Genomic DNA, 17,888 nt, shown 5'->3' on the forward strand with positions numbered 1-17,888 from the left:
GGTTATTTAGCGTCTGAATGAGATGAAGGTGATAATGCCAGTGAAATGAGTCCGGGGTCCAGCACCGAAAGTTACCCAGCATTTGCTCATCTTGGATTGAGGGAAAACCCCGGAAAAAACCTCAACCAGGTAACTTGTCCCGACCGGGAATCGAACCCGGGCCACCTGGTTTCTCGGCCAGACGCGCTGACCGTTACTCCACAGGTGTGGACAACATTGGAGTGAAAAAGTCTTATAAATGCCGATTTTGATATTTTCCAAGAGAATTGATTAATAACACATTAAGCCGTTTGGATTTTCAGCAAGACAAGTCATCTTGTTCTTGGATTTTCTCTTGTTTTCCTCAGGCACTAAGACAAATGTAGGGATGAGAACTAACGGAAATTAACCACGGACCTAATCTCTTCTAAACTTTTCATCCTACTATTCTTAGCATATTTTTCTAAATTCATGCCTTTCACGTTATTTGTTGGACTCGGACTTCTTCGGGTATTGGGTTCACGATCGACCCTGATGTCTTTCCAGCGACCTGCCCTTTCCAGGCTCTTGCTTGTGCTCACATTGTAAAATCAACTACTGTATTCAGAATTATATTCATTTTATCTACTTAATTACACATTCAGAATGCGGACTGCTCTGTATATGCGTATAATTTAGCCGCACCCACTTAAAAATCTGTTCTCACAATCATGAAATGTCAATTTAAACAAAGGAAAATAAATAAACTACAAGTTTACAGGGCTAACGCCTTCATCAGCTGGATACTTGGTTCTAATGAATGCACTGTTTATAAAATTAACATGGAACATGACGTAATATTATTCTGTCTGCCATTACAATTCACTCTGGCTCCATCCCTATCTGATTGACTGATGATCTGATGTTTTCCACATATGATTGATGATCTGATGTTTTCCACATAATAGTAATGGAAGTATTCGGTATATGGGTTATTTATATACGTGGAAGTAAAATAAAATAAACTATCGTGTTAAATAAAGTATACAGGGTGATTCACGAGGATTTAGCGTCCTTCATGTAGCTTATTTCTGAAGCCATTTTTTTTTGCAAAAATGTCATATAGACATAGTTCCTATTCTCAATATTTTCAGAGTTACATTAATTTTAAGTTGTTTGTAAAATACGTTTTTTCTTTAGTTTGAAAGTAAAAGAATAATACAAATAGAGAATGAATCATTCAGAAGTATCATTTCTTTAATATATTGGCAATATTATAAAGCTAAAAATGTGCTGTGAACTCCTTAGGTGCTTCGTACAGACATCTTTTTCTATTTTTAACTAGAAAATTACATTATTCTTGCGCACTAATCACAACAATTATTACAAATCACACCATTTCCACCGACTTAGTTATTTGCCGTTCAATTTTGCATCCTAATTTACAGACTTGGAGAGTTTACAACACATTTTAAAAAAATGTCGCCGTCCGCTTGAGTACACTTGGCCGCACGCTTGTGAACGGCATTCATCGCTCTATGTAACTGCATACGGCTATCTTTGATTTCCGTAGCGCTCGCGCTGACTGCTGACTGCACGCTGACTAAGATCACGCGTTCACAGCAATGCGTTCCAATAACGAAACGTAACTCTGTAAAAATTGAGAATAGGACCCATGTTTATATGACATTTTTTGCTCAGAATGTCTTCGGAAATAAGCTCTGTAAAAGACGGTAAATCCTCGAGAATCATCCTGTATATTGTATTTTATTACCTCATTTCGAGTATAGACGTTTTACACAATCGATGAGATATCCTTAAATTCTCTGTCAATTTTTTTAAGCATTTTCATTGTGCCGTGTATAAAGAGTAAATTCCGCCATTTTGTTGCTGCAACAAAATGTATTTCAGTATTTTTATTGAATATTCAAATTTCAACGTCTTTGATACTGAAAAAGTGGTTTTGGATATGTTGTTCATGTTTGTCTGTCTATGTGCAGCTATATCTGCTAAACTACTGGTCGGATTTGTTAATATTAAATTTAGCATCTACGGGTCAATTTGTCAGAGAATGATGTAGTACATGAATTATAATTGTAGTACTAGTCTGATAAATGTAATCTTTGCCTACTTAATAATAATAATAATAATAATAATAATAATAATAATAATAATAATAATAATAATAATAATAATAATAATAATCTCTTATTGAGATTCTGGCTGATATGTACATCAGGCACTTGATATTTGTCAGAGGAAGAACAATAATTGTTTGTTGTATACATCTGAAGTCTGGTTAGTGTAAAATGTAGTTATAGGCCCACCAACTTATTACCGATTGGAGATGAGATCGCTGCTATCGCTACAAACAGAAAACATGCAACGAACTCAGTAGTTCGGACTCCTGCCGTCGATAATCGGAACTTAGCTGGCCCATAATCGGCAATGTATGGAGGGAGAAAGGAACTGGCCACCTTACCTCATTATCTCCTGGTTTAGTTGTCTCATGAGTGATGCCTTACAGCGTGTCACTTATGAGGTTCAGACCTGTCTTCGGATAGTTGACTAAGTAATAATAATAATAATAATAATAATAATAATAATAATAATAATAATCATCATCATCATCATCATCATCCAGAACATATACTGTATTAGACCAGATAGTCTGTTACGGTCTCATATGAGTCCATCTCTTAGCCGGGCGATCAATCCGGTGATTTCGGCTGTGAGACTTGAAAGCAAGTAAAAGTGCTCCCAGTGGTAGGCCTACCTACTTTAATATTTGCACACATTACTATTACTTCATTGGTATTTGTTCATCATGTAGCCTAGTTCCTGATATTCACAGACTTATATTGACTCAGATTACTTCCTAGAACCTAGGCCATGAGTTTCTTTTATAAAATTGTTATTTTGAATCAACCTGTACATGTCATACGTGTAAGACATTATCAGAGATAGGACAATGACAAGTGTTGTTCTACAGCTTAAATTGTTTTGTCGTCGTAAACATTATATTCAACAGCCATTTTAAGAACTGATAGTCCATTCAATAGAATTGCTTAAATTAACACACATAAAATGCTATTATCATAGCGAGAGCGCCCTTTATTGTGAATAAGCAACGTAGCGAGACCATCATTCTGGGAACGGGTTTCCAATGTACGTCTTTGGCATATGCAATAACATTAAGTCTTCGATTTCACTCCCTTTATGATGGAAATTTATGTTTTAAAAATGTTATAACCAGGTACCGTATTCTGCCCCAGGGTGTACGGAGATAAGGCCGGTTGTTCATAGACAATACTGACGTGACGTTATGTTTCACCCGTGACACAGGTACTATCAGGGAACATTTGCTTCTTGTTTGTGATGTACAGTAGTTGCATTCTATTCATGATTCAGAACTAGACGCCGCAGACTGTTCACAATACATTCAAATGATAAAGAATGATACTAGGATGGCCTTTCCTACAATTTCAATTATTTATTCATCTATTTAATTGATTTATTTTTATTGTCAGAGTTAAGGCCTTAAGTAAGGCCTTCTCTTCCACTCAACCAGTATAATAGTAGCCTACATTATGCAACGAGCCTATAATGGTAGTAATTAAGATGCAAGTATGTTTGTTTATGAAACGAGCGCAAGCGAGTTTCATAATTTTCATACGAGCGTCTTAATTACCATTATAGGCAAGTTTCATACGACTTTTTATGCTCGACCATATTTCTAGCTTAAAATTATTCAAAAGTATTCATGTTATGGTTATGTAAGTAAGTAGCGAACTGACCTGAATTGTGAGAGGTGCGCAGACGCGAAAGTATTGATTTTTTCCGAGGCCGAATGTCATTGACCTTGATATAACGTACATTAGATGAACATTAGTCTTGAGATATATATATATATATATATATATATATATATATATATATATATATATGCTGGGTAACTTTCGGTGCTGGACCCCGGACTCATTTCACCGGCATTATTACATTCATATCATTCAGACACTAAATAACCTAGATGTTGATACAGCGTCGTAAAATAACCCAATAAAATAAAAAATATATAAAAAGTCTTGATATAACCTGGAAATTGATTTAGAATTGAAAAACGAGATGACAAATTGAATTTATTTGAATATTATTTACAATTAACGCTAATTATTATAGTAACAGAACATAACCTTCTGCAACAGTATTGGATTTCCAGCCTCCGTGACATTTCGCTAATTGTCTTTCGATGGCATATCCGAGAATAATCGATACTTGCGGTTTTATAATGGGACAAAGGTGATTTGTCATTGGCTGAACACCTGAACATTAATGAATAGGTGTGCTTTAATGAGGTGCATTAAAGGGCTACTACCAGGTGTATAATTACTACATTTCGGCATGGTCGAGGATAAAAATACATAACAAATATTATAAATAACAGTAATACAGAAAACAATGGAATAAGAATAATAAAATTACTACTACTACTACTACTACTACTACTACTACTACTACTTACTTACTTACTTACTTACTTATTTACTTACTTACTTACTTACTTACTTACTGGCTTTTAAGGAACCCAGAGGTTCACTACCGCCCTCACATAAGCCCGCCATTGGTCCCTATCCTGAGCAAGATTAATCCAGTCTCTACCATCATATCCCACCTCCCTCAAATCCATTTTAATATTATTTTCCCCACCTACGTCTCGGCCTCCCCAAATGTCTTTTTCCCTCCGGCCTCCCAACTAACACTCTATATGCATTTCTGGAATCGCCCATACGTGCTACATGTCCTGCCCATCTCAAACGTCTGGATTTTAGGTTCCTAATTATGTCAGGTGACGTATACAATGCGTATTATTATTATTATTATTATTATTATTATTATTATTACTACTACTAAGAACGAAATGTAGTTGTGTTTATTGTACGTTCGCTCGGAGAAAAACCAGGGGGTGGGGGCTGAATGCAGAAGACCACACAAGTTACTGCTGTTTCCTTCGTTCCGCGCAGAGGTAAACATTACATAGTTGCCAGTTCTGTAACGTCTTGAAGTGTACGTAGTTTTCATTATCTTATTAGTTTTCTTATTGATGACGACAATAATACTGTAATGTTCGTACTTCTCGTGTTGGAAGAGATCAATCATTAGAAAGACAAGCTGCACATATTATAAAAACATATATACCTATTTTCAGTGAAGAAGGCAAATGCGATTCACCAATTACTAAAACTGTTTCAAGATCATTAGTGAAGAAAATAATTTCTATCAATATAACAGAGTGCAACACTCCTAAAAAGAAAACTCAGATTGCATTACAAACAGTTACGAATTCAATAAACTTGATTTCGGACTTGATGTAATACGACGCACCATTTATGAATGTTACAACGACGACATATCCCCGACATTGGACATCATTTTAAGTGCAGTGAAGAAAAACCACAAAGCACAGATTGCGAATTGCTGTATTGGTAAAAAATATATATGACTCAATTGCTATAGGTTATACTATTCTGAAATTTGTGAATAAATTTGTTATGTTAACTGTATAAAAGAATAAAACTATTATTATAGTATGACTCAAATAAATATACATTTTTTCATAATTAGAAAATGGGTCTGAAAGACCCAACCCATGCAGTTACGTAACTTTTCATGACCCATTCACAGGCAGGTTAATAATAATAATAATAATAATAATAATAATAATAATAATAATAATAGTAATAGTAATAATAATAATAATAATAATAATAATAATAGTAAAATAATAATAATAATACGCCAACAAAAATGACAAATGTTATTAGTGAAAATAAACATAGATCGTAAGTGAGACGTTTAAGTGACGTAGGTACTCTAGTAGACGTCACAACGCTGCTTCCTTAGTCGCGTGTTGCTTCGGTAGCTTACTCACTCATTGCACCTCTTCCCGAGGTTTTTCTCCGAGTGAACGTACAATAGATACATATAATAATTCTAAGAGTTAAACAATTCCAATTTAGTATTAAATAAGATAATTTGGAGCAAATGAATGATAAGCATATTGAAGAAAAATAGATATATTTAAAACAAAAATCATATTCTACAAAAGCAATATTTGAAGAAAGATCATAGAGACGAAAAACACTTTTTTGACAATTGGCGTTTGAAAGTAGTCAATGTCTGACAGCCCCATTGCACTATGTACATACGCTGTTTTTACTATTTACACTATCATAAAGAATGTAAAAATATTGATTAAACACATATACACTATTTACAAAATAAATTGGCTATAGTATTATTAAATAAAATACCTTGAGTTACAATACACAACACTGTACATAAAAGTGTAAATAATATTGTGTGATCAATGTAGGCCTACATTCTGTATGACAGTGTAAATAGTAAAAATAGGTATTCTAGTTTACATAATGTAAATAATTTAAATTGTAAATATTAGTGTAATTGTTAAAGTGGTCCATGTTTTGTTCTACCTAACTTGACGACATAGCAGTCGCGTGGGCAGCCAGTCAAGTACTTCGCTTGCATAAGCATGCGCGTAGTCCACTTAAAAACACCAGTAATGTTTAACCTTACAGCCTCGTGGGACAGAATACGGTCCCTAGTTATAACTACAAAATTAACTTTTAATTTAGTGTTTGAAATTTGCTTCTCATGAGACCAGACTTGAATTTATTGATTTTGGGGACGCTTTGACGTCGAAGTGTGAGGTTTCAAGGTTGCCCGCCTGTCTCTGCCCTTTGGAGAGCTTGTGACAGACGGCATTGCGTTACCGCCTTCCTCTATTGACGTCATAAGAAGTCTTGCATTCTCTCCTAAAGGAGAAAAAAGCGTCGCATTCCCATGGTCCATCAGAACGTGACCTGTACTTCCATCTGGTGTGTGGCATTCAACACGCAGATCAACACTTGTGACTGCAGATCTTCACTTGTTTGTGCGACTAATTATCATGAAAAAACCAGCCACAGTACACTCATAGCCGAAAGTGCAACGTCCTATATAATACATCAACTTAACCTTCAAGATAGGAGACAGCTGAAGCACCGATAATATGACTTTTCTATCACAGACACGCATTGCTTTATTAATATACAGTATATAATAAAACCCATTGATAACTCAACAAACGGATCTATAACGCTCCATTCGTAAACTTAATTATAATCCTATGTGGCCTGAAACATGATATCTCTTGAGATCAACATTTTATTCTTCATTTTACTGATGTATAGAGATGTGATGCTGGAAAAATATATATTCGAGATTTTGATGGAGATAGTACGTTTTTATGCAGTTCTGATACAGAAAATAACACTTTCGTAGCTCAGTTGGTAGAGTTGAGACGACAACGCAACGGTTCGAAGTTCAACTCGGTTATGACGATGTTAGCCTATACTTGTGTTGGAAGAAGCCAAGGTTAAAATGGATTCACATGTGTTTCTCTCGTATTCCATCAACACACTACATAATTCCCCTTTCGTTATAACTTTCGTCTCAGGAGAAAAAAATATAGAAAGAGGAAAAAAGAAAGGAAACGTATGGTAAAATTATTGTTTCAGTAAACTTAATATAGTCGAACTTATTTAATTCGAACGTTTTTAATTCGAAATCGTGAATAATTCTAACTTTACGCGTGGTCCTTGAGATTTCTATGTAATGCAATTTTTGTATGCAATAAAATATTTAAAAAATCTTACGTAATTCGATTTTTTTATAATTCGAAGTGAAATCTAACGAAATTCAATTCCGAAATTACGAAAAAAAAAAAGCCCACAATATAGCGCGAGCAGGCTATTGTCCCATCTTCAGATGAAGAACAAGGGCCAGACAATCGCCCAGGCCATGGACCATATCCAGGAATTAAAATGCTATGTTGAAGGACGAATCCAGACGTGAATATACAGTGTTAGTTGGGAGGCCGAAGGGAATAAGACCTTTTGGGAGGCCGAGACATATATGGGAGAATAATATTACAATGGATTTAAGGGAGGTGGGATATGATGGTAGACTGGATTAATCTTGCACAGGATAGGGATCGATTGCGGGCTTATGTGAGGGCAGCAATGAACCTCCGTGTTCCTTAAAAGCCATAAGTAAGTATGTTGAACGACAACAGATGTGAGTGAAGGAATTTTTCAATCGCTTAAGAAACTCTAGGAATTTTGCATGAATCAAAGATTAAATACTTTATTGAAAACAAAGTTTGAATGTCCTGTATTTTGACTGTGTTGTACAAAATCTTGAATAAACAGTTTTATTCTTGCTGCATTGTATTGATTTTTTTGGGTATGATTCTCATGGGATCTCCATAAATTTAGATGTTGGTTTGGGCTGCTTCTTTCGAAAAAAATTGGTTTATTTCAATCAAAGGCCTCTCGCGTACAACGTAATAAAACAACACTGAAACTCGTCTAATTCGAAATATTGGATATTTCAATTTTTTTAATGGACTCTTTAACTTCGAATTATCATTTTCGATCTACATACTATTGTTAGAGGGAAAGTAGTGTATATGTATGTATTTATTTACACTGCAAATGGGTAAATTTCAATAATGACAATTAATAATAATAATAATAATAATAATAATAATAATAATAATAATAATAAATTATAAATTAACAAGGAGCATCATAAATTAAATGAAGCGCGATCACTTCAAATAACATTTAAAGTAAATCTAATTTGTATCTTAACCATAAGTTCGAACTAAAACCCACGAGTACGATATGTTCATATTATATGCACAAAACCTTTCGCCACTACATTCATTTCGCTGTCAACTCACTCGCTACACTGGTACTACGACACATTTCACTGATACTATCCTGATTTCACTAACACTTCAAAAACATTTCACCGTTCAAATACTTTGCTCTACCACTAGAAACTATAAACCTTCACTGACACAAACACACTTCACTGACATAACACACTTCACTGACATAACAAACTTCACTGACACAACATACTGTACTTCACTGATACAACACTTCAAATAACAAAACATCAATAACACCCTTTAAATAGTGTGCATAATATACTACTGTCTATTAGTAAAGTCCTTAAGCCTATTTTAAATATATTTTTGGTTACTGGTACAGCGTTTAGTAAGTCTGCAGGTAAAGCATTCCAGTTCCTGATAGTACGATTGAGAAAAAAAAAAACTTTCCTGTGTCTGTTCGTCCGTCCGTAGTGGCGATATATAAGTGAAAAATGTGAGAAAACTGCCAGTCTATTCCTTTTGTACCATAACAAAAACAAGTGTGAAATTTAGCGAAGTGGAAGTGACACTGGTCTACCTGTCTTGGTGAATGGGCACGATACAATGCTTTTTTTACAACTTCCCCTCCCACAAGACATTCAGGGATTACATTTACACCACGCAATTTTAGACTTACGTTTTTTGTTAATTAATTTTGTCTGTAGATCTATCAACCAAATTTAGTCGGGGCATTTTGGAGATACGCTATAGGATCTATATTGGGAAAGCATATGCCATATTTTTGACGTAAACTATTTTTTTGCGTTAGCACGTTTCTATTAACGAAACAACAAAAACAGAGAAAATCACTTGGGGATTCAAGACGGCGCTCATCCCTTCGGATCTCGGCCACTTAGTCACTCGTAATGAGTGCACCTCTGTACATAGTGCGTTGGACATACTGTTGCTTGTTAAATAAAACATAACATTTAACATTCACTAGTCCGTGTAGGATCACTCTTTGGATCCCCAGTTGAAGACAGAGGCTACCGCACGCTGAGCGGTTGTCTTTTGAAGTAAGACGGTCCCCCCAACATTTTCTTTCCACTCGGGGGATGGGGTAATCTCTGTTTCCGCTTTCTGAGGCAAACAATGTTGCCAATTCTCCCCTGAATGCTAACACTATCTGCAGTCTTTCTTAATATGTTCAAACAATTCACAAATGTTTTTGTTCGCTGTTTGAAAGTCTTTATTATTATTATTATTATTATTATTATTATTATTATTATTATTATTACTTCGTGGAGTATATTGTAAATTACTTAGTTTTTTTAGAACCCCAAGATAGCAACAGAGATGAACAGCAATTTTAAAGACATAATTAACTTTATTAGGACAATAATATAACCCTGCCCAACCCCATACCCATCAAGGGAGTTATGTTGCAGGATATCAAATCAGCCATGCAGTAAGAAACATGCAGTGGAGGAGCTCGCAACTGCCGAGTTTATATCAGCGTCGCCGGTGTGCCGGTATTTTATCCCGCAGGAGTTCTTTTACATGCCAGTAAATCTACTAACATGAGCCCGTCGCATTTAAGCACACAAACGCCATCGACCTAGCCCGGGATCGAACCCGCAACCTCGGACATAGAAGGTCAGCGCTATACCAACTGCGCCAACCAGGTCGACCTTTGGAAATAATCTGGCATCAACTGAAGTCCTATGTTAGGAAAAACAAAATTATCCCGACTTGAGTCTAGTGTGTTAACTTCTGCGTGATGGAGCTGCAACAATCGGTCCTCATAATTGGTCCTCCTGTGTTCAGCATGCAATTAAAACGAAAGGGAATTATATGAAGCACGACAGGGACAGTAACCAAGAGAAATTTGTGATTCATTTAGGAGAGAGTGACGACGAATAGAGCTAAGAGAAGAAAAATGTCATATTTTATTACATAACATTTCAGATTTCGCTGCGAATTTAGACACGAAACACAAATTGACAATATTCTTTCGGTGTTGTTATTATTATTATTATTATTATTATTATTATTATTATTATTATTATTATTATTGATATAGTCTAAGTACGAAAATATATTAGTTTGAAGAGTTGGCCGTACAATGATTCTATAACGGATCTTTATACACACAGTAACTCAAAATTAACCATTAATTAATTCGTGATTGATTGAATGAAAGTACAATTTGTTGTATATAAATAAATATACGATTGTTTCATACCCACGTGGCGAAGTCAATGTAAAATGTGACAACTACGCGCCTAGAAATTTCCGCACGCGTCCCTTAATGACCGGGGTGGACCGTGTGGCTAAGTTCTTCTAGCAACAAAAGAGACCGACTGGGGATCCTTTGAAAAATCCTACTACTCTTGGTTTCACAAGTAAAGAACCTTCGTTGCAGGGTTGGGTTCAGGAAGCCATAAATCTGACTGACACGCTCCCCCAATTAGTGAAACTGTGAACAAAGATACCGCCGTGTTGTGAATTTTCCGTGTTGTGAATTTTCCATTTTTGAAAGAATCCAACCAGTTGCAAAAGAAAATACATTTAAAGAGTCCAGCCAAGAGCAAACGTGGCAACAGCTTCCCCTGACTGGCCTGTCAATCACTGTCATCTGTGCAGAAGTGGTGTGAGGCCAGGGTTCTTTACTTGTGGAGCCGAGAGTACACGTATATGGACTAGTGAAACTTCGTTTTTCGAAAATGTGCATTGTTTCAATGACGTACTATACTATCCACGTGTATATCAATGGTCTAGTTTGTTATTATGTGCATAGAAGTAAGAGAAGACACGCCACGTGTCTTGTTATAAGAATTCTATGTAAGTGAAAGCCACTTCCAGGTACGAATTCGGTTATTCCAACCGCTGGACCAGTGACCTCCAGAAAACAAGCGACAGCTCTGCTTCTCTGCGACCCTCGCACGTGGTGGGCGAGCTGTTTGGGAATTCCGGATTTCCAAGTTAATGTACTGCTGCCTGCCGCATTAATTCAGTAAAGGCAATAGCTATATTTTAAGACAGTTTTAAATGTTTGTAAAAAAACTTGTAAATTTTAAATCCTCTATGGAGACTTTGTACTAGTCTGCCAGAAACCAAATGATGTTGAATCAATTTGGTTTAGCATTACATACATACATACATACATATATATATATATATTTTAAGACAGTTTGCACTGTGTGGAGAGTACACAAAAATGATGGAGTAATACTAATAAATGAAACATAGACCTAAACATATTCTACTGTTACCTAATAATTTAATAGAGAAAATATTTAAGAGATAAGCCAACACGAAATTGACACTGGATAATTGACTATAAAAGAATGCGAAAATAATTCTTTCCTCTCACCAAAATAAAAATGAATTAAATTAGTCTATTAAATAAATTACATACAAAATATGAGAAAAAAATATATAATTTCTATCGCTTTGGTAAAAATGTACTAAATTGGACTATAGATGAAGTAGCGTATTTCGCAGCTACAACATAGAATACAATTGAAACAATGGGCAGAAAGACAACACATAGGCTACTCTCTTATTATTACGGCATATATTTTATGGTTTTCGTAACAATCCATTTCTTTTTCATTTTACTAAGAATATTTCTATTTATATTTGTAGTTTTTCTTGACTTGTAATTGAGAAGAAACACAGAAATGAAACAATTTTGTGTAGACCAAAATAACAAGGTAAACTGTGGTTTTCTGAATTCTACGTAAAAGATATTTTTGTCATTCCATAAAGTGAGATGGTTAATTTATAATATATAAGATTTATAACCTAATCGTACGTAATCAGTTTTACACATAGGCAAATTTATATAATGCAGTTATTTGTATGTATTTAAATTGTAATCCTTTCGCTATTAAAAAAAATATGGACTGTACTTAAAATTGAAATAACTATTAAAGCATACTTATTTGTGAAAAGCAGAGTCCTGCATTTGGTTACCTAAGCCTCCAAGACGCTCACAGCAGTGTAGGTATGTACGGAGTATAGATCGACTGACACCCGACCGTAGGCCTACTACATTATTCAGATCTGCTATTCAGTGAACATGCGAAAACAAAACAAAGCTGAGAGCTTGGAAATCAGTGCTATAATAGAAGAATTTGGTATCCAACACCATTTAAAAAAGAACATGCATTCGTACTCATGCGACAGTAAAATATTGTCAACCCTGGAATGATTATTATTAAATTCAAGTGATATTTTGTACATGAGTACTACTTCTGTTTTTCGCTGACTTATATAGACACAGGTACACGAATATGTACAAACACACAGTACCGGAGCGTGCGGGGAGAGACCGCAGCGTGAATTGTTGACTCGAAACTTGGTCTCCGTACCAAGAGAAGGTATGATCGACGTAACCTAACTTGTATTCATAGTAACCAAACGCGGAACTGTAGTGATAAGTAGGAAGCGGAATTTTAGGCCCTAAAAAGTGGCATTTTAGGCGCCTAAAATAGTTCTTAAACTCCTTTATTTAGTCTCTATAAAATAAAATAAAATAAAATAAAATAGGCTTTGTCAAAGAATGTCACTAATATAAGATTAAACATTTATTTAACGCAAAATTCTAGGATTAAAAGAAACTTCCACACATTTCACAAAGTACACATGCAAACACAAAATGGAGACATTCTGTCTTTAAGTTAGTATTTTTCATTCACCAATCACATTTCCATTGTGTCGCTCACTGCTATACTTACAAATGGTGAGAAAAAAGGAAGGGGTTGTTATCTGTCTTGGAATGTAAGAGAATGCTTATTCGGGTACAACCCAGCGAGTTTGTGTTAAATTGCTGGCGGAGGAAGAAATAATAATAATAATAATAATAATAATAATAATAATAATAATATATTCCGCAGGAGTTCTTTTACATGCCAGTAAATCAACCGACATGTGAGCCTGTCGGATTTAAGCACACTTAAATGTCATTGACCTGGGCCGAGATCGAACGCGCAACCTCGAGCACAGAAGACCAGCGCTATACCGACTACGCTACCCAGGCCGACTGAAAGTTGGAATTTTAGGATTAAGAGATTGTAAGAATGAAAAGGGATGGCCTGGAGGTACTTCTCTATTGTGTTGTTCACTGCTAGGAAGAAGTTGTTATCCGTCTTGGAATGTAAACGATACAGGATGCTAAGAAAAAGTAAAGTTAAGAAAAATGATGCAATAATAAAAAAAAAAACTTAAAAATAGGCACTAACGTCGAAATAGGCATTTTTAGTCACTATAAAACCTCTTTATTTATACCTATATTTCCATGAAAAATGTAAATATTAAATCTCAAGCCTGTATGTATCAAGGAAAAGAATAGGTTTTTACCTAAATTCCGCTCTCTAGTGATAAGCGTCGAAGTGCAGGCCAGCTATTTACTTGGCAGGCAACCCAAATTAAGCAAATCGTTCTAGGTTTGAAATATTTTACTGTCCCATGAGTACAGTATAGTGTGATACGGAGCTAATTCCATCACAAAGGCACAGTATCGCAGATGTATAAAACGTTGCGTACTATGTTACATTTCCTACGTAATTTATATTAAACATGTGGAGGGAGACCAAACGTACCCATATAGGCCTGTGGGACTAATAGACTTCCGATACCTTCCATGTTTTAATGTGTGTATGTCACATGCGCGTTTGTTTATATATGTATAAAATGACACGTGTCTTCTTATAGTGATTCTATGTAAATGAAAGCCATCTCGGTTATTCCAGCCGCTGCGCTGGCTGGACCAGTGACCTCCAGGAGTCAAATGCCTCCTGATGCTTTCGCAGGTGGTGGGCAGAGTGTCCGGGAATTCCGGATTTCTAAATTAATGGTTTTATTTACTCAGTGACACACTTAACATTCTAGGCGATGGAATGTTAAAGAACACTCGTGGATCTAAAATATGTAAATTCTCACTAGTAAAACAAAATCAATTAATTATGTTATACAGGGTATAACAACTTTAATGTTTAGAATTTCTGGAACATGTTCCCTGACACGTTCTACGTCGATTAAACCTAACATACCTATATCCAAAGTTCTATAGGTTTGGATTATTTGTACTCCAAAGTTAAATTTTTGAGTTTAATTTTATCGCTGAATACTGAAATAAGTAACACCAATTTCCGAAAGTGACATGTCTATGTCATTATCTTTATTAGTACCATATTACATTTTAATATCAACTACTTGTGAGTATGAAAGAAGCAGTGCAAATTTGGAAAAAAATGTCCTTAAGATTCCAAACACTGTACTTCTTGAAATTTGCCAATAGGCACGTGAAAATACCTGTGCACTAGGAATCCTACGATTTGGGAACCGTGCTTGTTATGTCAAAACAGCTGCTGTTGCATTGCCTGCACACAGTCCATACACATGAACTATGTCGGCGTATTCCTGATGTGTGTACACAAAAGGCGTGTTTTAATGGTCAAAACTCAATAAAAAGACTAGTCACAATACGGTTTATTTTTCTCACAACTGTTATTTTAAACTGTTGTCTGTTTCGTTTCCTTAGCAACCTAAACAATTTTAATTTAATTTCTCTTAAAAGTAAAATTTCCTTCATTCACTGCTTTTCAAATGTTTCTTATGTATCTCTACTTAGTAATGCCCTAAAATAGTCCTTGTATAAACGGTATAATGCTTGGAGCTGCAAGAAGTTCTATTTTTTCCAGCTCTGTTATCTCTGTAACCTCTCAATTTCGGATATAGGTATGTTAGGTTTAATCAACGTAGAATGTGTCAGGGAACATGTTCCTGAAATTCTAAACATTAAAGTTGTTACACCCTGTATATACCGTAAGATCAAAACAAATACACCGTGTCCCGTTTAGAGGGATCGAGAAATAAGTGCAACTGTAAAGTATAAATAATGGTTTTATAACATACATTTTTTACAACTTGATGTAAAAAGTCTCCGAGTTTCGGAGAATGGTCAGTGCAACTCGATATGTGCGCCTCGAGCTACCCTGAAGACATCCAAAAGGTACTCAACCTTCTGCCAAGTGTTCCATAACATTTGTGGAGTGATTAGCCCAGCTGCATTTATAATGTGTTGTCTCAGTTTTTCCAAAGTGTCAACTGTACCACGTTGGTACACAACATTCGTCATAAAGCCCCAGAAAGAGGTCAATGGGCGTCAAGTCGGGTGACCTAGGTGGCCAGGCAAGGGTTCTCCTTGTAGCTGAAAAACCGATCCTGGGGAAGTTGATCAACAGCAAAAGTTCTGCACATGTCCAGATACACATTCCCTGTGACTGTCGCCTCGATGAAGAAGAATCGTCCAATGACGGAATGTTCTACTGAATGGCGCCAGGCTCGTTTCCACGATAAACGTTAGTGCACATGCGTCTGAACATGCAACTGTTTTCAAACCATTGGTGCATAAACTTGGACAGTTTCTGCATCTTGTCAGATGTAAATCAAAATAATAACTTCATCTGATTTTAAATGGTGAGCATTTATTTCTCGATCCCTCTAAGCGGGACACGGTGTATATTGTACTAGCACTTAAAATTTCAAAATAGTCACAAGAGATAAAAAGAAATGAATTGAAAATTACAATAAATAAAATGGACACAAAAATGAAATTTAGTAAGATAATTATTTTAGTACCTGAAGAGATTTAACATTTAACATTTTAGCCAGAAACCACAATTGTATTGTAGGTGTGATGGTGTATCATAGAGAAATGAGAGAGTCCAAAATTAAAATGATGGATATTATTAAACCTAGCACTTCATTACACATGTTATGATATGATTAAATAATTACCCCACTAAGTGAATATTTATAACATTACCCTCGGCCACTTTCTTAGATATTCGTTTCTTTTCCGTAGTCTGAAATCCACTATGGAAATTTTATACTTATCGCTATTCGTATCACAGAGATACACAACACACAGCAGCAACTAGGTCTAGTCATCCCAGGGGCGAACCTAGCTACTTGGCGCCTCTAGGCAGAGAAAAACATTTCCGCCTCTTATTTCGCCCTATATGCGTCATTTGTATAACTGAAGTAATTGATTCCGCATTATTATTACTGTTTATAATATCGGAAACGCCTGACTTAGATAAACCCGTTGCTTACGAGATTACACAAGCTGGCGCACAGAGCTTGAAAAACGAGTCTGAAGTGGTTCCCTCGTAATGCCAATTCCGCCGCTCGGAGCGCTGTTCTGCCCTATATATATTCATAGCAGAACACTTAAAAGACATTGACATTGTGAACATTTAAAGGACTCACCATTGCTTATTAAATGCTTCGTACAATATTTTATGGACAATAGACGTAATTTGCAAACTTCTACTCCTCAATTATATTACAATAAAAGGCTGTCATTCTTGATATTAAAACATATTACATATAAACTGAGGGACTGTCTGCTCTGTACTTCAGTTCATACACCAAACATTTCCGGAAATAAATTAACTTGACATCTTACATATACGCACTATAGACTACCCTTTTCACATAATATTATTAATATTGTTATTAAATAAGATATTGCAACTAATTAAGGTACTGCATTATCTTTAATTTCCTTGAATTCATAATTAAGCATTTGCAAGAAGGCGTAACTTTTCCCTCTCTTTAAAAAAAAATACGAACGTCACAATAATTGAGAAGTATAATTATTACGCGATTTTTTCTTGCAGTGGTGAAAACATTTCTATAGGCCTACTGATTAATCTATTGAGCATAGTAGTAGTAAACGCTGTAGTATTCTTTTCTGAAGCCAAGATTTTCGCAAGAACTGAAGTGCGACACATGGAAAGATGAGGAAATGTCCCTCTTTCTTTTGGGAAAACTTGTGAAGCCACTACTGGACAATATTGCCAAAGATATTTCCAGTAAATACGAAGTGATTAGGAAACTTAATCAGAAGCCCCTAAATAGAAAAGTGCTGAAAGTGCAATAAACTGGGCCATTTCTTAATTACATATAGAACACTGGAACTGACTATCTACAAGGACCTTCGTGTTATAAATATTATGATTATTTCAGATTGTGATACAGTTATAAGCGTACATTCCTAAAACTTAAAAGTAACAATGAGGATGCCCTATGTTATAGCAAAGTTTTAAACGTGTACATTTAACTTTTTTATGACTGATTTCCTGATCAAGATTTTCATTAACTATGTGCCAAACTTTTGAAGTGAAGAGTG

At 35.4% G+C, this 17,888-nt stretch overlaps 1 protein-coding gene across 1 annotated transcript in view; it reads right to left on the reverse strand.

Annotated features, from left to right (window-relative positions):
• LOC138713011 (peptidoglycan-recognition protein LC-like) overlaps positions 1-17,888 on the reverse strand; it is a 366,077-nt gene that overhangs the window by 25,946 nt on the left and 322,243 nt on the right. The gene's annotated exons all lie outside the window — the stretch shown is intronic.

The sequence above is a fragment of the Periplaneta americana genome, chromosome 14 (genome assembly GCF_040183065.1).
Source record: "Periplaneta americana isolate PAMFEO1 chromosome 14, P.americana_PAMFEO1_priV1, whole genome shotgun sequence".
Taxonomy (NCBI): domain Eukaryota; kingdom Metazoa; phylum Arthropoda; class Insecta; order Blattodea; family Blattidae; genus Periplaneta; species Periplaneta americana.